The sequence below is a fragment of the Schistocerca nitens genome, chromosome 2 (assembly GCF_023898315.1).
Source record: "Schistocerca nitens isolate TAMUIC-IGC-003100 chromosome 2, iqSchNite1.1, whole genome shotgun sequence".
NCBI lineage: Eukaryota > Metazoa > Arthropoda > Insecta > Orthoptera > Acrididae > Schistocerca > Schistocerca nitens.
This window is the reverse complement of record NC_064615.1, coordinates 564,076,890-564,102,501: the sequence shown is the minus strand read 5'-3', so window position 1 is coordinate 564,102,501 and position 25,612 is coordinate 564,076,890. Positions and strand designations below refer to the sequence as shown.

At 40.3% G+C, this 25,612-nt stretch overlaps 1 long non-coding RNA gene across 1 annotated transcript in view; it reads left to right on the top strand.

Annotated features, from left to right (window-relative positions):
• The first annotated feature begins 2,658 nt into the window (after positions 1-2,658).
• The window catches only part of LOC126234493 (uncharacterized), a 47,499-nt gene continuing 24,545 nt past the window's right edge, over positions 2,659-25,612 (top strand). The window contains exon 1 of the long non-coding RNA XR_007544739.1: positions 2,659-2,806. This is a non-coding gene — a long non-coding RNA (uncharacterized LOC126234493). The remainder of the gene's footprint in view (positions 2,807-25,612) is intronic.

The following is a 25,612-nucleotide window of genomic DNA, read 5'->3' as shown; positions in this document are numbered from 1 at the left end:
ATTCATTGCTCAGAAGCGTGTTGTAAGAGTGATGTCTGGTGTAGATCCTAGATGCAGCTGCAGAAGCCTATTCCGGAATCTGGGAATTCTTACAACTACTTCTCAATATATATACTCACTTATGTGTTTCATAAGTAAAAACACTGATTTATACAAATGTAACAGTGAATACCATCAGTATAACACAAGGAGGAAACATGATTTCCACACTGAAGGTAAAAATTTGAAGATTGTGCAGAAGGGTGTACAGTCCTCTGGTATAAAGATATTTCATGCTCTTCCTCCAGAAATCAAATGTGAAATTGCCAACAAATCTACATTTAAAGAGCTTCTGAGGCAATTTCTTTTAGCCATGTCATTTTACAGTTTGGAAGAGTTTATGAAACACAGTGAGAAACGGCCTTAAAATATGATGTATTATCATATAAATTGAACATTAAGCTGAACATTCTTGTCACATATGTAACTCTTTTAGTGTTAACTGCTTATATTTAACAGTCTGGGTTATATGACCTTTTCAGGTTTAATTTACTTTGTTTTATACCTGTAATCTGTAGGTCTAAGGATTCTCATTCCATTATATTGTGTTATGGATCACTGTAGTGGTTAAGTAACTTTATATTCTTTACCTGTAAACATAGTGTACAAGTACTTGTCATTGACAATGTAAAAATTGACACACACTACATCCATGTGAAATTGTCACAGTTGGATCCAAGGTGTAAGAAATAAATAAATAAATAAATAAATAAATTAGTTTACTAAAAGCAACAGTAATCATCAAAGAGAAATTAATCAGCAGCAGAATTTTCTTTCACGATATCTAAAGCGATCTGACAATGCTAAAGTTGTTTACAAATTCTACGCCAGTAGAAACCTACTGGTTCTAACGATGCCATTAAACCGGGGTAGTTTTAAGTGTATTTTCATCTAGAAATGAATTGCCTTGACGGTTGATCGATCAAGAGCGGCAAAGGTAAAATTTTACGAATATATGACGAGAGGGACAAGTGCTTGAGAGAGGACTTCCCTATCAATACAAGCGCCAGAGAGACGACTTTCCTATCAATCTCCTGGATAGTTTTGTTTCTCAAATCAACAGAGTGCGTTATCATGCAGTAGCACAGGTCATGTAGTTTTGTTGCTCGATTTTCTTACACTGCGACCGAAAGGTGTCTCAGTTGTTGGCAACAAACTCCAGCTGTGTTGCACACACCCCTTGGGGCAGAATTCGTAGCCCAAAACTCACTTTTGGAGCTAGCAGATGTAAAATATTATGTTTACACTACTCTTTGCTCGAGTTTACGTCTTTTGGTAGGGCTCAGCCTTTCATTTCTTCTTAGGAAGTTAACGATAAAGGCATCATAACACGTCACCAGTAACAGTACTGCATAGGAATGCTCAAAGAGCGACCTGATGACGTTCAATAATAGTCACTCCGTTGATTTTTGTCGTTTCGTATTAGAGCACGCAGTACTCCTACACCAGACTTCTGAACTTTGCCTGTTGAATGCAAATGTCGCATGGTCGTAAAATGGTAATCTATCACATATATCAGTAGTCGAGACTTCATTAATGTGGAAAATCATTCATGCCAGAACGATCTTTGTTGAAACAAGAATATCTTTTTCTGGCTTATGTTTCCCAAAAGCACTCGCTCCACACACAGTTCATATCTTTCTAGCTGCCTCCTCTGCATTCACCCCTCTGTTATACCAAAAGTAAACGTTGTGTTGCAGGTATTACACCTTTTTCCACTTGCGACTCAATTTTACAATGCTTAACTGTAGTTCATGATTTTCAAGTATGCAAAATCCAATGCTTAACTGCAAGATGATAACTAGAACTTCAAATTCGAAAATGACAGTTGATACATACACTGACAGCGTGTCGCCGCGTTCACATGGGCGGCGCCGGATTTCAGGCGGCGGGTGGCGTCTGGCCGGTGGCTAGTAGCCGCTGCAGCGCGAGGAAAAGCTCGAGCGTCAGCTGTTATGATCACGACGCAGCCACGAGCTGGCCTGCGGAATTGTTTCTGGAATACTTGTTATTGCTGGTGGGTAGAATGTTAAGCGAATTATCTTCGATGTTCATTCAGACTCATAACTTTTGACCGAAATGTGGTAAAAAAAAAAAAAAAAACACAGTTGGATGCGAACATGAGACTATAAGTTTAGAACGCACAACGATTACCACTAGCCCACGGGATCACACGACCCGAGAACATCTCGGAAGTAGATAACACTTCCTGCTAACACTTCCGCATCTTACAGTGTTGCCAGATTGTGCAGATGGCCGGACTTATATAAGTTTGTCTTTACAACTGAAGAATGCTGTGATTCACACAGTCAAAAGCATTCGACAGATCACGGAATATGCCAGTTGCCTCTAATTTGTTGTCTAATGAATTTAGGACATTTTCACAGTAATTGTAAATAGCCTACTCAATATCAGAACCCTTAAGAAACCCAAACTGTGACTTTGACAGTATATTATTTTCACTAAGGTGCTTAAGTAGACGCTTGAACATAAACTTTTCAAAATTTTTGAAAAAGCTGGCAAAAGTGATATCAGTCAGTAATTTGACAGCATTTCTTTGCCCCCTTTCTTGTGGAGAGGTATAACTTCAGCATATTGAAGCCAGTCCGGGAGTGTTCCTGTGATAAGTGATTGATTACATAAACAACTTAAGATATGACTAAGCTCACATGAACACTCTTTTATTAACTTTGTTGATATGTTATCATAACCACTAGAATGCTTTGATTTCAAGGACTTTATGATGGATTCTATTTCTTTGGGTGAAGTAAGTGTCAATTCCATTTTACTGAGATTGCTTGTGTGCACTGGTCTCAGATATTCCATTGCATTATTTACTGAACCTGACAAACCCATGTTATCAGTAACAGAGACAAAATACTTGTTTAAATTGTTTGCAACACAACATTCATTTGTTACCAGTGTTCAGTAGTGGCCAGAAGTTTGAAACCATAAATGAAATTTGTCAAAATATGCTTATATGAAAGGGAAGTTGTTTTGGAAATTTGTAACAGGCATCTAATAGTAACTAAATTAGTGAAAGTGCACAAGTAGTGAAGAAGGGAGTGTGTGTGTTGAAATCAGTAGCTTGCACACAGATTTTAGGGAGCTTGTCAAAAACAATTAACTAGTTAATGAAAGTACCACAATAGCTGATAAACAACCAGCAAATAATAAACTTGTGTTGAAGAATGTATACTCTATGCCACACAGAAAAACCCATGCTGTACACCTTGTTAAGACACATTATAAATATTCTGACCCAATAATAATAAAAACAGTAATTGAGAGAAAATTACAATTCATAAAAACTACAGTTAATGTTCACTGCTTTTTGCAAATGCAAACACTGACTAGTGAGAAATCAGATAACTTAACACATTTGAAGCTAATACTGTAAAATATTTTTTGTAGTTTATATTCATATTTCTTTTATGTGCGAATATTTGCATATTTTTACCCATATTTTGTCTATTCATAGAGTGGGGGTTGAAAAGGGTATATTTGAACATTTGTGTATGTTTTTACCTGGCATAGATTGGGGGTTGTTTGATATTTGTGTAGGACCATTGGAATTTGTTGTTATTTGGACTTAGGAATGAGACACAGCTGAAATTGTGCAGACAACTTTAATCACCCGTTTAGCATCATGATATTTGTTCTTTTGATATTTGACATACCACTGGAAATTTATTGCTTATGCATCTTGTTTTACACAGTCAAGATCATACTGTATACTTCAGCAATTTATTTTCTGGAATCACTCCCCTTCTACTATCATATCTTGTTAGTAAGATCAGATAGGATCCTTCTACTTTCCTAGAGTATACAGTGTGCCATTTGTAAGAGACAAGACTTTATCTTGACCATGCACGTAACTTAGAGTGTGAAAGAACAAAACAACATCAATTTCAGCAAACTCTACGGTGAGTACTTAAACCCAGTGAAAGTGAAATAACCAATAAGGAAATCTATTTTCATTTTTGTTATCACTAAATATTTGAAAAATTTTTTTAAATTTTTATGCCCATCATAAATTATGAATTAAATAGTGATTTGAGGAGTTGAAATAGTTGAGAATATATTCTGTGCACTGTATAATCAAGGCAAAATCTGGGGGTGAACATCCTCTCAGAAACATTTTTCAGTAGTTTTGTGGAGAAATTTAACAGGTAGGGGATCTGTGGAACTTTCATAGATACACCATGTGGCATATGGTGCCTTGCTCCAGCCAGTGACTCCATATTTATTTTCTGGAATCACTCCCCTTCTACTATCATATCTTGTTAGTAAGATCAGATAGGATCCTTCTTCTTTCCTAGAGTATACAGTGTGCCATTTGTAAGACACAAGACTTTATCTTGACCATGCACTTAACTTAGTGTGTGGAAGAACAAAACTACATCAATTTCAATTCTTATAGAAACTTGTATTTTTTTTTTTAAATTGATATCCATTTTTCTTATTCAGATTCATCATGTAGTGATATGCTACTGTGTACCTTGTGAAATATGAACAGAGTAATTTAGTATATGTTTCCTAAATATGAAAGCACAGGATTTATTACATGAAACTTTTAATGAAAAAGCAGATAATGTGACTGACTGTTTGTGTGGTATGGATATTAAATAACTGACAGATGATGTTCAAAAATATTGTGTGACTCTATCAAAGCATAACAATTTTGTGAGAACAGTAAGAACAGATGCTATTTCAAATGATGACAACCTCGTATCATTCTAATGAAATATTCCTCAGGAGGTTGCAATCTCTTTTTGCAATTTGAGGGTGGCAAACCCAAGGCTCCGAGCTGGTGTGACTCTTTCCTTTTCAAGTCACATCCTCTCTTAATTTTCTGTACAAACTCACCCTCTTCCACTTTCTGATTCAGACAAATAGTTAGAGACTGGATGGCAAAAGGAACTAGTGCACATATTTCATACTAAGCCCGCTGTCTTTTTCTGGTTATCTGGATACGAGTACAAACTCTGGGCAGGTGTAATAATGTGTGGTTTAATAATACAATCAGAGGATGAATTTTGAGGAGAGTTGGTGTAATATTTACTTATGATGTGTGTACAGTTACTCTCACTATGCTGATAATGTTGTACTCTCATTGTGCTGATGATTTTGTGAAAAGTTGAGAAAATGATTAGAGTTTGTGTGAAGTTTACTTAAGATATCTGTGCTGTTATAGTGACATTCTATCACTTTATAACTGAGATCTGATTACAATTAGGTTAGACTGTTTGTAGTCTTATATATGTGTTCTCATTTCCTCTGTCCTGTTACTATACCTGTTATGTGAAAGTCACTGGATAGACATTGATTTACTATCAAGTATGAAAATACTCTGTCATGATCTTGTCTTTAACATGTATTAGATCTACTGTGTAATTGGAAAAGGAACATTTATCAGAAAGAAATTTATTATTTTTGTATTACTTCTGTAATCCGTCTGTGGAGCATGGAGAAAATGGAATTTTATATTTGGAGATAGTTTTTTGGACAGAAGTGTTCTGTTTCCCAGGATTTAAGAGTCACAGAGTTTTATTTTCATGTAGTTTCTACCGCCTCAATGACCATTATAATCAACCATGTGTAGTCTTATTTAATTATTCTTTTGCTATCTTAGTACTATAAGATAGGGATGATGTTTGCTACATGTCTGGTATCTGTATGGGTTAGGTACTGTTCAATACTGACTGTATATTACAGCAAGTCAATGCTTTTCAGTATATATATGTAAATCAATCAGGTTTCTAAGCATTGTAACTTGAGATTTCCATAGACAAATGTTAGCTTACAATCTGAGTCTTAATTAAAACTGGTTAAATTTCTCCATTAGCTTATTGAAAATACTCTGATGACCACTAATGATTCATGTGTAATGAATAGCAAAGGAAAAACTAAAGATTGAGGATTTGTATTCATGGTATAGTTGTGGTTCTTGCATACATCTACTTTCAATTGAAGTCAAATTGATTTATTAATACATAACTGATGAGGAAATATATATTTGCCATACCTTTAGAGTGACTGAACTAACCATTTTACTCCTAATGTTAACCCATTCATAATTAGCCACTGGTACTTTAGCCTTTTGCCTTAACCTATGTTGGAATTTACCTTAGCTGTGCCCAGTTTTATTTACTGTCTGATCTGATGTTGCTAAATCATGTTTAATGTGATGACGATCAATGAGAAGTCTGTCAACTGGTTATTGAGCAGTATATATTCTGGAAGTACCCTGCTGGTAACTAGTTTACCAATATAAATCAGATTCTATGGTGGCATGTTGGCATGGTGGCTCTCAGTCTCTACAAGAAGATGCTGAAAAATTTCAAATGACGACTTTCGAGCTATGAGAACAATGTGCCTTTGATAGTTATTGTGGGCAAATCCCTTTCCGTCCTTGTGGCTTCCTGACTTGAAATGTTCATGTCGGTTCAGTTACTCTAATGTCTGAGTTTGACTTGTAAAGAAATGAGGACGCTTGGTCCTACAAGTAGTACAGTCATTATGTCTATGTGCATTTCAACAGTTGAAAACTGAAACAATTTTTCCATGAAAATAGATGGCTGAAAAGCTAACAAGTACTGTTTCTTGTAAATTGCTTGACAACTACCTTTCCGTGATATAATGACCTGATTAATCTGGTCTACGTAGACTTAATATATATATATAATTCTTTTAATCACCTATTGTCAATGTATTCTTAAACTTACAATTGTTTATTCAACACACTGCTGTTTGAAATATCTCCTACTTCTACTTAACACAATGGCATACTGTCACGTGCAGCATGGTTCTCAGTAACCACTTATTATCAATGCTCTATTCCTTTCAAAAGAAATATATGTACTTTAATTAGATCTACAACTTACAGGCACAAAGTTAGAACTAGTGATGTATTGACATATATTATACTACGATGTGCTGTCACATGCAACCTAATTCTTGGTAATCATTCATTGTCCAAGAGGTAAACTGCTTTCTTGTGGCATACAGCCTACCCCAGCTATTATTAACAGCAATATCATAACTATAATTGGTTCTATCACTCTGCTAACGACTGATTATTTATACATACTGCCACCTGAAAAACGTATATATAATCTTTTGTCTTTGCCTTATATAAAATTTTGTAACATTATAAACACATGAAATATGTCCTTGAATTTAATGTAAGACTTATATATGCCTTGTCAATTGGAAAAGGGACTTATATATCACTTGGCTGAGATTCCAGTAACTTTAATTTTATATCTCAGACCTACCTCTTGCTTAATTTTGAAAATGTAACAAAAATATCTTTCGTCATTATCACACTTGACTCTGTGGTGTTGAGCAAATATATTGATGCATATGAAAATACTTCAAATAATGTGAACATTGTAACAGTGGCAGTTAACTTTGTTTATTTGTTGATATGAGATATGCTGTAGTTCAATGCATTTGGCTACCTTATTTCTATCTTTGCATGTTTATATCTCAGATATGTCACAGGTTTTAATATCTCATGTTTATGTAATTGATTATGTTTGTTCAAACCCAGATATTAGAGGGACTGCTTAAAGTCAGCTGGCAGGATCTAGCATTTGTTACTTGGGTTGACCAATACAGCATTATATATGTCATTTACTCTGTCCTGCAGAATGCTATCGATCACCCTTCGTTGATCAGTCAATAGGGAGTGTTGGGGTTAATTTTCGGGCACTGGGAAGGTGAAGCTGCGGCAAGTCCGTTCTGCAGGGAATGCCACTCTTCTCCCTCTGGTGCCCCTGTGAATTACTGGAACAGTGGGGGTCCTGGGTAGGGGGGTTTCCTGTCTTTGAGGTCTGTCATCTTTTCTTCTTCAGCTCCAACACTCTAAATCTTCTATTTCATTTCTTACTTCTCATTAGAGTATCAAGCTATCCTTCCCTCTGTCCACATGCATATGTCTCTATTGCTGAGACCCTTCTAGTATACCGTATCTGCTTTATTAAGCGACTAAAACCTATTTTATAGGAGGATCTAGGGAACAAGCTAGCATTCTGCATTGTTAGATGTAACTATGCTCTGTTATACTATATTATTTATTTATGTCTGATTTTGTTGTATGTTGTCACCAAACTGGTAAACATTTACTTATGTATTTATTTTCCTATATACCAGAACTCAAAGTTGTGAACACTTACTAATGTTTGTTAAATATCATGAGGAATAGCTCACTTACTAATATTTGTTAAATATCATGAGGAATGGCTCACTTACTAATGTTTTTTTTAATTATCATGAGGAATGTCTCACTTACTCTACTCTCCACATTTATCAATGTCTAAGTTTGTTGTGTGTAATTTTTTTTCCTTTTGCTATATACCAGCACTCAAAGTTGTGAACACTCACTTATATTCAAGTATGCTTTGTCACTATATTGTCGTGAGAAATGACTTGCTTATACTATTCACTGTGACATAATTAATTTTCATGTGTAATGCTGTTCTAATTTGTGGGGTGTATCATCCTTTTTTCAACTCCAACACTCCGAATTTTCTATTCATTTCTTACTTCTTATCAGAGTACAAAGCTATTCTTCCCACTGTCCTCTATTACTGAGATCATTCTAATTTACCATATCAACACTTGTCATTGTTGACTAAAGCCTATTTTATAGCAGAATCTGGGAAACAAGCTAGTATTTCTGCACTATTGAAGATACTGAATTTACTTAAATATGTTATGTATATATATAATGCTTAAACCAACTTATCAATGTATAAAACCTATTCATATTATTGTCATGATGTATCTGTCACTTTTGTACCAATTTACCAATGTATAATGACTGATGACCTCAGATGTTAAGTCCCATAGTGCTCAGAGCCATTTGAACCAATGTATAATGCTCAACCATAATTCTTGTGATGTATCTATCACTTATGAACCAATTACCAATGTATAATTTTCAACCATATAATTGTCATGATGTATCTGTGACTTATGTACCAATTTACCAATATATAATGCTCAAATCAACTTACCAATGTATAAAACCTATTCATATTTTGTCGTGATGTACCAGTCATTTATGATTCATTTATTGTGTATTCACACCTAAGTGGCGAACACTTACCAATGTATAATGCCTAACCATGTTTTGTCATGATGTACCAATCATTTATGATTCATATATTGTGTATTCACACACAAGTGGTGAACACGTACCTGTATGTAAGGCCCAACCACATAATTGTTGGCGATGTTTCAGTTACTTATAAAACACAACCAATATGATGTATTAGTCACTTATATTGTCACTCAGAGTAATATGTAACTGCACTCTTACATATCATTCTGTTAATTAATGTGTAAATGATTGTAAAGGATGGGAGTGAAGCATCAGAAGTGTCTTGACACATGAAAAATAGTAAGATTGGTCATTGGTCAGACATTTCATCCTATAAAGCAGTCTGCATCCTGCACACTTCAAGATTCTCTATGGAGCAGTCTGCATACTGCAAACTTCTAGATTATCCATAAAGCAGTCTGCATACTGCAGACATCAAGACTATTTACATTTATGAAAAGTGCAAACATTAGTGCATTTACACATAGGAATTTTGTACTAGTTTGAAACTCTAAGTTACATGTTAGCTCATACAGTTAAGAAATAACTTGTTCTTTCCTTGTACTATTGAGCAATAATTTTTGTATAATGATTGATAATTAATTTACATTTTTAATCAAACATAGGATTTATCTCATACCATAAGTAAAATGCTTGTTCTCCAATTTATTGTAAAAATGTGTACTGTTATGTAGATCTGTCATAACAGGTTTTGTTCAACTTTCAGTTACACAAATCCTTTTGGGGGTTGTTGAGATGTAACAGTCAAATTGGACCCATTTAAACACATTAATTTTAACCATAAACAGTAATTTCTGACATAGAGGTGTATGCAAATATGTACTTGTGAGAAAGTTATGAAGAAAGTAATTATGGAATCTTAGTTACACTAATGTGTAGAAGCCCATTAATTGGTAGGAACATTTTATATGGTATGAATCTTCTGTAATTAGTAAATATATTAAGTGTATTGTTAACATTTGATATCTAAGCAGTTATACACACATCAATTAATATACAGGGTGTTACAAAAAAAGTACAGCCAAACTTTCAGGAAACATTCCTCACACACAAATAAAGAAAAGATGTTATGTGGACATGTGTCTGGAAATGCTTAATTTCCATGTTAGAGATTATTTTAGTTTCGTCAGTATGTACTGTACTTCCTCGATTCACCACCAGTTGGCCCAATTGAAGGAAGGTAACGTTGACTTCGGTGCTTGTGTTGACATGCGACTCATTGCTCTACAGTACTAGCATCAAGCACATCAGTATGTAGCATCAACAGGTTGGTGTTCATCACGAACGTGGTTTTGCAATCAGTGCAATATTTACAAATGCGGAGTTGGCAGATGCCCATTTGATCTATGGATTAGCACGGGGCAATAGCCATGGCACGGTACGTTTGTATCGAGACAGATTTTCAGAACGAAGGTGTCTGGACAGGAAGACGTTTGAAGCAATTGATCGGCATCTTAGGGAGCATGGAACATTCCAGCCTATGACTCGTGACTGGGGAAGACCTGGAGCGACGAGGACACCTGCAATGGAAGAGGCAATTCTTTGTGCAGTTGACGATAATCCTAATGTCTGCGTCAGAGAAGTTGCTGCTGTACAAGGTAACGTTGACCACGTCACTGTATGGAGAGTGCTACAGGAGAACCAGTTGTTTCCGTATCATGTACAGCGTGTGCAGGCACAATCAGCAGCTGATTGGCCTCCACGGGTACACTTCTGTGAATGGTTCATCCAACAATGTGTCAATCCTCATTTCAGTGCAAATGTTCTCTTTACGGATGAGGCTTCATTCCAACGTGATCAAATTGTAAATTTTCACAATCAACATGTGTGGCCTGACGAGAATCCGCACGCAATTGTGCAATCACGTCATCAACACAGATTTTCTGTGAACGTTTGGGCAGGCATTGTTGGTGATGTCTTGATTGGGCCCCAAGTTCTTCCACCTACACTCAATGGAGCACGTTATCATGATTTCATACGGGATACTCTACCTGTGCCGCTAGAACATGTGCCTTTACAAGTACGACACAACATGTGGTTCATGCACAATGGAGCTCCTGCACATTTCAGTCAAAGTGTTCGTATGCTTCTCAACAACAGATTCGGTGACCGGTGGATTGGTAGAGGTGGACCAATTCCATGGCCTCTACGCTCTACTGACCTCAACCCTCTTGACTTTCATTTATGGGGGCATTTGAAAGCTCTTGTCTACGCAACCCCAGTACCAAATGTAGAGACTCTTCGTGCTCGTATTGTGGACGGCTGTGATACAATACGCCATTCTCCAAGGCTGCATCAGCGCATCAAGGATTCCATGCGACAGAGGGTGGATGCATGTATCCGCACTAACGGAGGACATTTTGAACATTTCCTGTAACAAAGTGTTTGAAGTCACGCTGGTACATTCTGTTGCTGTGTGTTTCCATTCCATGATTAATGTGATTTGAAGAGAAGTAATAAAATGAGCTCTAACATGGAAAGTAAGCGTTTCCGGACACATGTCCACGTAACATATTTTCTTTCTTTGTGTGTGAGGAATGTTTCCTGAAAGTTTGGCCGTACCTTTTTGTAACACCCTGTATACACTAGAATTCACTCATGTTTTTTAATATATAAGAGTAAAGGTAATTATTGAAATGTGTCATTTGTTTTAGGATAAGAGTTTTAATTGTAATTTAATCAAATAATCATTTTAAACCATGCCGAGGATTGTTCGGGATTGTTAAGAGAGAACAAATAGTTACAGCCATGTTGGCAAAGGGGGTCAGTACTTTGTGTGATGTCGGACAGAATGCATGTAGCTTGTTGACCATGATTTATTTCGCTATTGTATGTTACAACTTATTTCAGATTTGTCAAGATGCTTTTAATTAATTTGAGATTATAATAAATGTTCAGTGGAAATAATATATAGGATTAATTATTTAAAAATAACTTTATTGATTGCCAGCTATGATAAGTAAATTAAACGCATAAGAATGTTATAAGTGGCATTCATTAAATGGCATGCATACCTCTACCAGCCAAATAGTGCACAACTGTAATTAGTCCAGTCAAGTTCATGTAGGATGGCTTGCTGCCAGAGTACACAAACAATGAGTACATCAATTTTCATTTGGTACTGGGTTCATCAGATAACCAAGCTACTGCTGCTGCTACTCATGTGTATGCTGCATGGTACCCTCAAAGGCACCACCCCAATAAGAATACTTTTTGTTGCCTGGACAACCCATTTGGAAAACCAGTGATCTTTTCCTGCAAGTAATGGGCAGAGGTCATCCAAAGACTAGACATACTTGACTAATGGACGACACGATTCTTGAAACTGTTCACCTATCACCTCGGCCATGCACCCATATATTGCAAGGCAGTTCCAGATGTGTCAAACACTGATTGTTGAAGTGTTACATGATGAAGAACTGAATCCATATCAGTATACATTAGCTAACACTAGTGGCCAGAAGACTGCATTCAAAGAGTACACTTTTGGGAATATCTTTTGCACTAAGTGGAAGATAACAAAAATTTTATAAATGATATGATATGGACTGAAAAATCTAGCTTCACTCATGAAAGTATTTTCAGTCTCCACAACAGCTGTTTTTGGTCAGAACACAACCCACACATGACCCATGAATGTGACTTGCAGGCATGCTTTGGCATAAAATTGTGGGCTGGAATCATGGGAGGATTGATTATGGGACCTTACCTGTTGTCGGGCAAGTTGAATTCATTCCTGTATTGTATGTTTCCTTGCAATACTTTGCATGATGCATTTCAAAATGTTCCACTTGCTGTTCAGTGACAGATATGGTTTCAGCATGATGGTGCACCACCACACTTTGGAATAAATGTGCATAACTGTTTAAATGGAGCGTTTCCATGGAAATGGATTGGTCATGGACATCCAATGTTCTGGCCTTTACATTCCCCGGACCTTAATCCACTTGATTTTTAGTTGTGGGGACACTTAAAGGAACAAGTTTATAGTTATCCACCCACTGGATGTACAGCACCTAAATAGCTTACATGCATTCTGCTTCCGCAATAATGGATGCAGGTGTGTTGCACAGGGTCCAATGAAGTATGACCTAGTGAATGGCAAAGTGTTTTCAAATGTAAGGTGATCACTTTGAACATCCTCTCTAAAGTGAACAGTGCCTGTTCTTGTATGTACCAGTTCTGTAGGAATAAGATGGATGTAAAATGTACAGAAGGAATTATTGTGCATAGCACAATGTGCAATCTAGTGTGGCCTACCTTATGTGCTTTTTGTACTTCATTGGATACAGAAGATGTTATTATATCCACCATGGATACTAGAATACACAGCAGGGATCAGGAGAAAGTAGGCTGTGAGGTACGATGCCATCGTAAAACCCTCTTGACTTGCCACATTGCATTGAAGCTTACAGGCACATGGTGCACTCATGTTTAATTTATACATAGGTATGAATATAACAAGGATGTTCTGTGTTTTAGTGTAGTATTATTATTGTCATTATTATTAAGCTCTATATTAGTATGTTTCTTTCCTTTTATTTTTTGGGGTTTACTCCTACCTTTTTTTATTTCCTTATGGTATAAGACTGATTCACTGACCAATTTTTGTTGTCCTTTTTTGTCTCTGCCTGGTCAAAATATTAACCACTGTTTGCTTACATTTCATCAAAGCTAAGAACTGTCTTTTTCAAACTTTATTAATAACTTTTGTTTTCAAAACACTGTTGTTGTTGTTGTGGTCTTCAGTCCTGAGACTGGTTTGATGCAGCTCTCCATGCTACTCTATCCTGTGCAAGCTTCTTCATCTCCCAGTACTTACTGCAACCTACATCCTTCTGAATCTGCTTACTGTACTCATCTCTTGGTCTCCCTCTACGATTTTTACCCTCCACGCTGCCATCCAATGCTAAATTTGTGATCCCTTGATGCCTCAGAACATGTCCTACCAACCGGTCCCTTGTTCTTGTCAAGTTGTGCCACAAACTCCTCTTCTCCCCAATTCTATTCAATACCTCCTCATCAGTTATGTGATCTACCCTTTTAATCTTCAGCATTCTCCTGTAGTACCACATTTCGAAAGCCTCTATTCTCTTCTTGTCTAAACTATTAATCGTCCACGTCTCACTTCCATACATGGCTACACTCCATACAAATACTTTCAGAAACGACTTCCTGACACTTAAATCTATACTCGATGTTAACAAATTTCTCTTCTTCAGAAACGCTTTCCTTACCATTGCCAGTCTACATTTTATATCCTCTCTAGTTCGACCATCATCAGTTATTTTGCTCCCCAAATAGCAAAACTCCTTTATTACTTTAAGCATCCCATTTCCTAATCTAATTCCCTCGAGTACATTCCATTATCCTCATTTTGCTTTTGTTGATGTTCATCTTATATCCTCCTTTCAAGACACTGCCCATTCCATTCAACTGCTCTTCCAAGTCCTTTGCTGTCTCTGACAGAATTACAATGTCATCGGCAAACCTCAAAGTTTTTATTTCTTCTCCATGGATTTTGATACCTACTCCGAATTTTTCTTTTGTTTCCTTTACTGCTTGCTCAAAATACAGGTTGAATAACACCGGGGAGAGGCTACAACCCCGTCTCACTCCCTTCCCAACCACGCCTTCCCTTTCATGCCCCTTGACTCTTATAACTACCATCTGGTTACTGTAAAAATTTTAAATAGCCGTTCACTCCCTGTATTTTACCCCTGCAACCTTTAGAATTTGAAAGAGAGTATTCCAGTCAACATTGTCAAAAGCTTTCTCTAAGTCTACAAATGCTAAATATGTAGGTTTGCCTTTTGTTAATCTTTCTTCTAAGATAAGTCGTAAGGTCAGTATTGCCTCACGTGTTCCAACTTTTCTATGGAATCCAAGCTGATCTTCCCCAAGGTCAGCTTCTACCAGTTTTTCCATTCGTCTGTAAAGAATTCGCATTAGCATTTTGCAGCTGTGATTTATCATACTGATATTTCAGTAATTTTCACATCTCGCAACACCTGCTTTCTTTGGGATTGGAATTATTATATTCTTCTTGGAGTCTGAGGGTATTGTCTGTAAAGAATTTGTGTTAGTATTTTGCAGCTGTGACTTATTAAACTGATAGTTCGGTAATTTTCACATCTCTCAACGCCTGCTTTCTTTGGGATTGGTATTATTATATTCTTCTTGAAGTCTGAGGGTTTTTCGCCTGTCTCATACATCTTGCTCACCAGATGGTAGGGTTTTGTCAGGACTGGCTCTCCCAAGGCTGTCAGTAGGTCTAATGGAATGTTGTCTACTCCGGGGGCCTTGTTTCGACTCAGGTCTTTCAGTGCTCTGGCAAACTCTTCACGCAATATCATATCTCCCATTTCATCTTCATCTACATCCTCTTCCATTTCCATAATATTGTCCTCAAGTACATCACCCTTGGATAGACCCTCTATATACTCCTTCCACCTTTCTGCTTTCCCTTCTTTGCTTAGAATTGTGTTTCCATCTGAGCTCTTGATATTCATACAAGTGGCTCTCTTTTCTCCAAAGGTCTCTTAATTTTCCTGTAGGCAGTATCTATCTTACTACTAGTGAGATAAGCCTCTACATCCTTACATTTGTCCTCTAGCCATCCCTGCTTAGCCATTTTGCACTTCGTGTTGATCTCATTTTTGAGACATTTGTATTCCTTTTTGCCTGCTCCATATACTGTATTTTTATATTTTCTCCTTTCATCAATTAAATTCAATATTTCTTCTGTTACCCAAGGATTTCAACTAGCCCTCGTCTTTTTACCTACTTGATCCTCTGCTGCCTTCACTACTTCATCCCTTAGAGCTACCCATTCTTCTTCTACTGTATTTCTTCCCCCATTCCTGTCAATTGTTCCCTTATGCTCTCCCTGAAACTCTGTACAACCTCTGGTTCTTTCAGTTTATCCAGGCCCCATCTCCTTAATTTGCCACCTTTTTGCAGTTTCTTCAATTTTAATCTGCAGTTCATAACCAATAGATTGTGGTCAGAGTCCACATCTGCCCCTGGAAATGTCTTACAATTTAAAACCTGGTTCCTAAATCTCTGTCTTACCATTATATAATCTATCTGATACATTTTAGTATCTCCGGGATTCTTCCATGTATACAACCTTCTTTTATGATTCTTGAACCAAGTGTTAGCTATGATTAAGTTATGCTCTGTGCAAAATTCTACCAGACGGCTTCCTCTTTCATTTCTTAGCCCCAATCCATATTCACCTTCTATGTTTCCTTCTCTTCCTTTTCCTACTTTCGAATTCAAGTTACCCATGACTATTAAATTTTCGTCTCCCTTCACTATCTGAATAATTTCTTTTATCTCATCATACATTTCATCAATTTCTTCATTATCTGCAGAGCTAGTTGGCATATAAACTTGTACTACTGTAGTAGGTATGGGCTTCATGTCTATGTTGGCCACAATAATGCATTCACTATGCTGTTTGTAGTAGCTTACCTGAAATCCTATATTTTTTATTCATTATTAAACCTACTCCTGCATTACCCCTATTTGATTTTGTATTTATAACCCTGTATTCACCTTACCAAAAGTCTTGTTCCTCCTGCCACCGAACTTCAATAATTCCCAATATATCTAACTTTAACCTATCCATTTCCCTTTTTAAATTGTCTAACCTATCTGCCCGATTAAGGGATCTGACATTCCAAGCTCTGACCTGTAGAACACCAGTTTTCTTTTTCCTGATAACAACGTCCTCCTGAGTAGTCCCCGCCCAGATATCCGAATAGGGGACTATTTTACCTCTGGAATATTTTACCCAAGAGGATGCCATCATCATTTAACCAGACAGTAAAGCTGCATGCCCTCGGGAAAGATTACGGCTGTAGTTTCACCTTGCTTTCAGCCATTCGCAGTACCAGCACAGCAAGGCCGTTTTGGTTAGTGTTACAAGGCCAGATCAGTCAATCATCCAGACTGTTGCCCCTGCAACTACTGAAAAGGCTGCTGCCCCTCTTCAGGAACCACACGTTTGTCTGGCCTCTCAACAGATACCCCACCATTGTGGTTGCACCTACGGTAAGGCCATCTGTATTGCTGAGGGACGCAAGCCTCCCCACCAACGGCAAGGTCCATGGTTTATGGGAATGTCAAAACACTAAGGCTCAATAAAACTTGGTGTAACACTAAACTGTCTGAGTCTTCTTTTAATAGTGCCTTTACTAGCAAGAGGATGTTTAAATACATTCTCAACAAAAGATAACACTTTATAAGATAAGCAACATAAAGTTACCCCCTTGCAATATCTTCAGAAGACCAGTTGGTGCACTATCCTTTCATAACCACTTGTTGTTGATGGTCAGAAAAAAATCCCTGAATCACTGTTTGAGGGTGTTTTGATTTCAGTAACTCACTGCTACATTAAGAGAGATTCTCATGTAAACTTCATTATTTGGTAATATATTTATCTGTAAAACATCTTTTACTTCATTTGTCTTTATTAGACTCATTATTATGCCTTAAATCAGCATTGGAAGATGTCAGATTTAGAGTTGGAGCAGTGTCAGTCTTCAATACGCATATGTAAGTGGTATTCAACATTTTGCTTTTCAAATCCCTTTCATAATCTGAATCAGTAAAATGTATTGTACAGGCCTGAGCATTTTCAACTGAAAACGAATCTGCATGTTTACAAGATTTTATCCAATTTTGCTTCATGTCATTGTTTTTAGAAAACATATGAAACTTAATTCCTAACTTATCAACTTGATTGTTGTAGTTAGTAAAACTGGGGAGCGCACATCAACCCATTACTTTTCACTTAAAAACTTACTCAAAAAAATCCCTCAACACAGTGATAATTATGGCATAGCTCCATACTCAAATCCCCAGTCACCAAGACCTTCACACTGCCATAGCAACATTTTTTTTTTTTTTTGCCCATAAATGCAAATACAACACAATATTTTGACAACTGTGAATTACTGAATGCTGGTTGGGTTCACTCTGACATCAGTAGTATGGATTCCTACTGTGCACAGCTTGTGATCCCTACCGTGTATTCTACTTTCAGTGGTATCCACTATTATTTTATATGGGCTTTATTCGTGTCATGGATGAAACAAAGGGGTCATTTGCACCTGTAAGACATTTATTGTTATCTCTTAATGTTTAAATAAAGGTAACAATAAGAAATACACAAAGTGTTGCATTCTAGAAGTGTAAATTGCATACAATTTGATGCTTTAAGTGAAAAAGAAAGTTTGATGTGAACACAACTCAACCATCAGCAAGTCTGCATATCTGTTCCCTACTGCATTTCATTGTTCCACTGAAGTAACAGGAAGTTCTGGCAGAGCACAGAGTTCATGCTACCTGTTCCTGGCCATGATGCACGCAGTTACAGTTTTGCCACAGCCTCATTTTTTAAATTCCATTTCTATTAAACATATTGGCAGGAGTAGGTTTTGCTCAGTGCAATTTTACCTTCAATTGGGATGAGGAATTGCATACAAACCTCCAAGTGCAGTATTTTATCTTCAGCCTGCATAGCTGTATCCGAAAATATCTATGTATAAAATATATGAAAAGAGCACTTGTTAATTTAGTATACTGCTGACCTTATTTAGTTCAGTTTGTTGATTCATGAAATATAATATGTTTATAGAGGTTCAAAGAATATGTTGTTGCATATTGGTGCAGCATGGAAGTTTCACAAGAGTGTTCTCTTTAGTCATATCCATGCATAAGCCTTGCAGTAGCCACCAGAAAGATCGCGGGAGGCGCACATTGGCACGGCGCGTCACGGACGGTAGTTGCCGCAAGTAGAGTCCCGTCCACCAGAGGGCACGCGAGAATTCGAACGTGACCTCTGCCGGCATAACAACAACAACAACTACTACTCCGGCAGCACGGGCCGTGCCCAGTCAGTTAACATCGGGCATGCCTAGGACACAGTCCCGGTCTACGCTAAGTGAAGTGCGACGTAAACGTGAACAGTGTTACTACACAATTGGCGACGAGTAGGGTCGTTCTTTCGTGTGTTGCGTCATTGCTCCAGTTTCGCAGCTTCTCCACGGCATGGAGGATTTGTTGCGAGTTTTGGTTGCGCAGCAGATGGAGCTCATGGCCACCATGAAACAAGTGCTTCCGGCATTGCTCTCCAGGCCGTCTGCTCCGGCGCAGTTCCCTCCTCCCTTTCCCCCGTATGACAAGACAGCGGAGGATTGGGACGCATATGAACATCGCCTTCGGCAGCAGTTCCAGGCGTTTCATGTTGCCGATGCGGAGGTATGTCGTGCTCTCTTCTTGTCTTGGATATCTCCCTTGCTGTATCAAGTTTTGCGGCAGCTAGCGCCGTTGCAGGAACCCTCGTCCTTGTCTTTTGACGCATTGTGTTCATTGCTGTCTTCATATTATCGCCGCCGCATGCATGTTGTGGCGGCTAGGGTCGAGTTCTATCAATGCAAGAAGCAGCCCCATCAATCTTACCGGGCGTGGGCCGCTACCCTGCACGGTCTTAGTCGCAAGTGCCATTTTGTCACGGAGCAGTCGCGAGAGTCGTATGCCCACGTTATGGTACACGACGTCATTTTTCGTTCGGCCCCTGATAGGGAGGTCCGGCAACGAGCCCTGCAGTTAGAAGACCCTTCCCTCGAGGAAGTCCTGTCCATTGCTCAATCATATGAGGTCTCTCACGCAGCAGGTCAACAGCTGGAAGCGTGGTGCGACGTCACAGAGGTTCAGGGCGGTGCGGCCACGTCTACTGTGTCTGGGGTTGACGACGTGCGAGCGGTACAATCCGGCCGTTACGGCCGCTCCTGCACAGCGCGTAAACAGAATTCCAGCCGCCGGCCCCTGTTGCCGTCCTGTGCGTCGTGCTATGTACATCATGATCGGTCAGAGTGCCCCCAGCGTTGGGCCATGTGTCGCAAATGTAATAAAAAAGGGTCACATTGCTAAAGTTTGCCGCTCAGCTTCAAAAGAATCGAAGGAAGCAGGTACAGAGGACATGGACGTTGACATTCAGGAAGTTTGATCGGGCCAGGCTCCCGACGCATCGGCACGCAAACTTTTAATCGAGGTGTCGGTTCAGTCGCGCCGGTTACAACTGCAAGTAGATACGGGTGCGGCAATTTCGTTGTTGAATGCACAAACTTATTCCGACCTTGGATCGCCCCCGTTGGCGCCAGTTTACCGGCGTCTACGCGGTTATGGTAAACAGTTCATTCCCCTACTGGGTCAATTCACTACCGACGTGACTTACAAATCAGTCACTCGGCCTATTACTTTTATTGTTGTCAGTGATGCGAGCTCCACTAACCTTTTTGACCTGGATGCCTTTCAAGCTTTCGGTTTTTCTATCGCTGACACCATACAGTTGGTCTCCGAAGACGTTCCCTATCAATCATTGGCACCTTTGCTCTCAGACTTCCCAGATATTTTTGAGGAGGGCCTGGGGCGTGTTTCAGATTTTGAAGCTGACTTAATGTTGAAGGCGTCGGCTCACCCGCGTTTTCTACGCGCGGGGCAGATCCCCTTGGCTCTCTGCCCTCAGGTAAAGGAAGAGCTAGACCGGCTGACAGCCTTAGGGGTCGTTCTTCCCATTTCTTCCAGTGAGTGGGCTTCACCCCTCGTTATTGTAAGGAAGCCCTCGGGAAAATTACGTCTTTGTGGCGATTTCAAGGCCACCATTAATTCCCAATTGGTGGTGGACACCTATCCTTTGCCTAGTGCTGATGAATTGTTCTCCGCCGTGGCGGGAGGCCAATATTTTTCGAAAATCGATCTGTCGGAGGCTTATCATCAGATACCACTTGATGAGGACTCCAAACGGCTGGCGGTCGTCAACACACCCTCTGGCCTTTACCAATACCAGCGGTTGTCCTTTGGAATATCCAGTGCCCCGGCGATATTCCAGCGTTATCTTGAGCATGTCACGTCGACAATCCCTCATTGTATTAATTACCTGGATGACATAATTGTCACAGGCCGCAGCACGAAGGAACACTTGCACAACCTTCGCACCCTCTTTCTCAAATTCAGGTCTGTGGGCTTGCGTTGCAACCTGCATAAGTCAACCTTCTTCCAACCGTCCATTGAATATGTGGGTTACACCATCTCTCGGCACGGCATCCAGCCACTAGGAAGTTTGGTCCAAGGTATCGTCAACCTTCCTCGGCCCGCTTCGCTGAAAGAGTTACAAGCTTTTTTAGGCAAGATAGCCTATTACCACCGGTTCATTCCCAGGGCTTCCACTATAGCCCACCCCCTGTACTGCCTTCTGCACAAGGGTGTTCCTTTTGATTGGTTGCCTGCATGCGAGTGAGCGTTCACCTCGTTGAAGGGCCTCCTCACGTCAGCCCCTTGTTTGACTACTTTCGATCCCCATAAGCCATTGGTCCTGGCTACAGATGCTTCGCAGTATGGGGTGGGGGCGGTCCTGGCCCATCGCAACGCAGATGGTTCTGAGCAACCACTGGCGTTTGTGTCTAAAACGCTTAGTCCCGCGCAGGCCCATTACTCCCAGGTGGAAAAAGAGGCTTTGGCCATTGTCTACGCTGTTACCAAGTTTCATCCTTTCTTGTATGGCACGAAGTTTCAGTTAATCACTGACCATAAGCCGTTAATATCGTTATTTGGTCCCGCCTCTCAGATTCCGGATAGGGCGGCCCACAGACTACAGCGCTGGGTCTTGTTCCTCTCTAAGTACCATTATGACATTCATTTTCGCCCTACAGGACAGCATGCCAACGCCGACGCTCTTTCCCGTCTTCCGGTGGGCCCGGATCCTACTTTCGATCGAGAGGAGATTATGTGTTTTCATTTGGATGTGGCGTCCCGCCAAGCGGTTGATGGCTTCCCGATCACTAGTTCTCGAGTCGCCAGGGAAACGGCGGCTGACCCGGTTCTCCGGCAAGTAGTTCGCCTCATTCAGCAGGGGTGGTCATCCCGCCATCAGGGCCGGGCCTCAGACCCTCTTCGTAATTATTTTCTTCTACGAGACCGCCTCTCGGTCTTGGAAGGAGTTCTCCTTCTGGCTACCAATGATACAGCTCCTCACGTGGTTGTTCCTGCAAGTTTACGAAGGGAGGTCCTCACTTTATTACATGTGGGGCACTGGGGTGTTTCCCGTACTAAAACCTTGGCGCGCAGACAAGTGTACTGGCCCAGTATTGACAGAGAAATTGAGCACTTGGTGGCCGCCTGTTCCCAGTGTGCGAGCCAACAAGCATCTCCCAGGGCAGCGTTCTCTTCATGGCCGCCGGCAACCCAAGCATGGGAACGTGTTCACATCGATTTTGCGGGCCCGTTTCTCAATGGCTTTTGGCTCATTGTCATTGATGCTTATTCCCGCTTCCCATATGTGGTTTGCTGCTCCTCAACCACTTCAGAAGTTGCAATCCATGCACTAGCAAAAATCTTTTCTGTGGAAGGTCTGCCAATCACCCTGGTCTCGGACAATGGACCGCAGTTTATTTCGCAGACCTTCCAGGATTTTTGTAGGCGCTTCGGTATTCGGCACGTTTGCTCTCCCGCCTTCCATCCACTATCGAATGGGGAAGCCGAGCGCATGGTGCGCACATTTAAGACGCAGATGAAAAAGTATGTGCACGAATTTCCTGTGGAGGAAGCATTGACGCTTTTCTTGACGGCATACCGGACCACACCAATGGGAGAATGCAGCCCCGCAGAGCTCCTCCATGGGCATCAACCTAGGACTCTGCCGCACCTCGTCCAGCCTGGTCCTCGCCAGTCTTCACAAAACGGAGTACCTGGTTTTCCACTGGGTATGTCGGTCTGGGCCCGTGGGTTTGGTTGGAATCCACGTTGGATTGCCGAAATGGCCGCCGGCTCTATACCTTGCAGGCGGGGGACCGGGTGGTACGTTGTCACCAAAATCAGCTACGTCCACGTTTGGGCACCCACCCTCCGACCTCTCGGACACCGGCTTCCCCATTGCCGGCACCTGTGGTGGTTTCACAGGGGACATTACCTCCTCTCCCCGCTGTGACTCTGCTGCACTGCGATGGTTCTCAGCCTTGGCAGCCTCCAGTAGCTCCAGCACCGCCATCGCCATCGTTCGAGTTGCCCCAGCGAGAGCCGGCTCCCCTAGCAGGCCCGGTTTCTCACGAGGCTGGTTCACCTGTGGTCGTCCCTTCCCCTTCGTCGCCGCCACTGGGTCTTGCCCCTCCCGAGGTGGAACAGGATCCGGAGTTCGACAGCTTGTCGCCCGTTCTGTCCTGGGCTCTGGTTGTGGGACGACGGGGGCCTCTTCGTGTGGGTCACTTCCAGCCGTATTCAAAGGTTCCGGCTCGAGGGTTGGCAGATCCCCTAGACTCCGGCCATCCAATGGATGTGGGGGTCATCGCTCCTGCCCGACGCTCCACCTTCCAACGCAGTGGATCACAGTGGCTTCACCCCCCGAAGGAGGAGGAGTGCAGTAGCCACCAGAAAGATCGCGGGAGGTGCACATTGGCACGGCGCGTCACGGACGGTAGTTGCCGCAAGTAGAGTCCCGTCCACCAGAGGGCACGCGGGAATTCGGACGTGACCTCTTCCGGCATAACAACAACAACAACAACAACTCCGGCAGCACGGGCCGTGCCCAGTCAGTTAACATCGGGCATGCCTAGGACACAGTTCCGGTCTACGCTAAGTGAAGTGCGACGTAAACGTGAACAGTGTTACTACAAGCCTCATTGCCCTCCTCTGTAGCAATTCTACTCAGACTTTTATCACTGAAGGTCATGCTTGAAAACTGTTGTGTGATTTCATTAAAATGTACCATGAAGACTAAAAGTGATGCACACTTTGTATTAGATTGTTGGATTTGTAAATAGTCAATGAAAAATATTTACTAATAGTCTGATAGGGTAAAGGAGAGAACTTACTAGACTAAAACACACAAAACAGTGGCTGCTATAATGTGTTGTGAGGAGAATGACCCTGGCATTGAGTCAAATAATATTTTAATGAGAACTATAAGACTTCGAGACTAGCAGTTATTCATGCAAGGTGGAGAAGTTGAGAAAGAAGTTGGAGGTATAAGGTTTATGAAATTAAAGACTTTTAAAATTAGTAACAATAGGTTACTTCACTCACACAATCAAGTAATTAGCATGTTTCTGCTTAACACATTGTAACATTTGTTATGATGAGTGTTTTGATCATTTTGTCTATTTACTAAGGTTTATGTTTGCTCCACAGTTGAGCAAAACTATTAATATTTGAGCACATGCATTATCTTTCTGAATCTTTTTTTAAATTTGTTCATCCAAAGATAACCTTGCAATTTCTCTGCACATCATTTCAAAGAACATAAAAGGTGACTGTTTTCTTTCTTGTTATTCTGTTCACAAATGAATTTTTAGCAAGCATTGTACATGCATGCCTGCATATTGTATAGTTAAATTTGTTTCCATAAATCCTGTGACTCTCTGGAGCATCCAACTATAGAATCTTCCTATTTTTTGTAATTGTACTGATAAGCAGCTTACTTTAGCTTCAATGAAAAGAAGTAATGCAGAAGACTAAATTGAATTATTGTGCGGGAATACAAAGCAAAAATACAAAAGGATAGGAGAAACATGGTGTGGGCTAGGATTTTAATTTCTGTAAAATCATGTTTGATGTTGGTGCTATTATAACAGCATCTGAAATTTTGTGAGCAGTCTGAAGGGATAATATACAAAAACTGGTCACTTTATTATCAACAATTTAGAAAAAGAGAGATTGCTACCATAAAGAAGACACATCAGATTGCACGTAGGCATAATTAAAAGGCACTTATATAATGTGTTCAACCACAGCCTTCATCAGTAAAGAGAGACACCCACCATTCACACACACACACCACCTCCAGCATCTTTATGCTGCTGAGTCACCTGCTGAGTGACTACCTCCTGAGGGTGTTCACTTCACTATTGGGAAATGTGTTCAAGTCCATACTGGTAACTGCCTGGCTGTGATCCACCTTGTTACTGACTGCCACTGTGTAGTCCTGCTGACAGACCTGCTGATGGCGGGTCACTGAGGTTCCACATCCCGCTATATCATTCCAGGTGCAGTGGCCTCGACTGTAGCAGTGATGACACTCTGTACCTAACAATAAAAGTCTAATTAAATTAGGGATGTCTCATTAGCAGTTCACAGCTTCATACCAGTCATCACTGCTCTCAACCCACTTCCAGCTAAAGGAAGCTGTGCTTCATCCTGACCTTTGTGCAGCTGTTTTGTCTGTCACTGTTGGGATCACCTCCTGGCACAATCAATTTGGTGTTAGAAGTGTGTACTGCAACATCAGCTGCTGCCATTTATTAAGTGGTCACTTTCAACTGTCATGCTTTCAGAAACTCTGGCTTGCAGTGAAAAATAATGTGAGTTTGGTTAGTGGGCTTTATATTTTTGGAGCATTTTTGAGCTGCTCTTTTGTAAGGACATGAAAGATGGGATTAA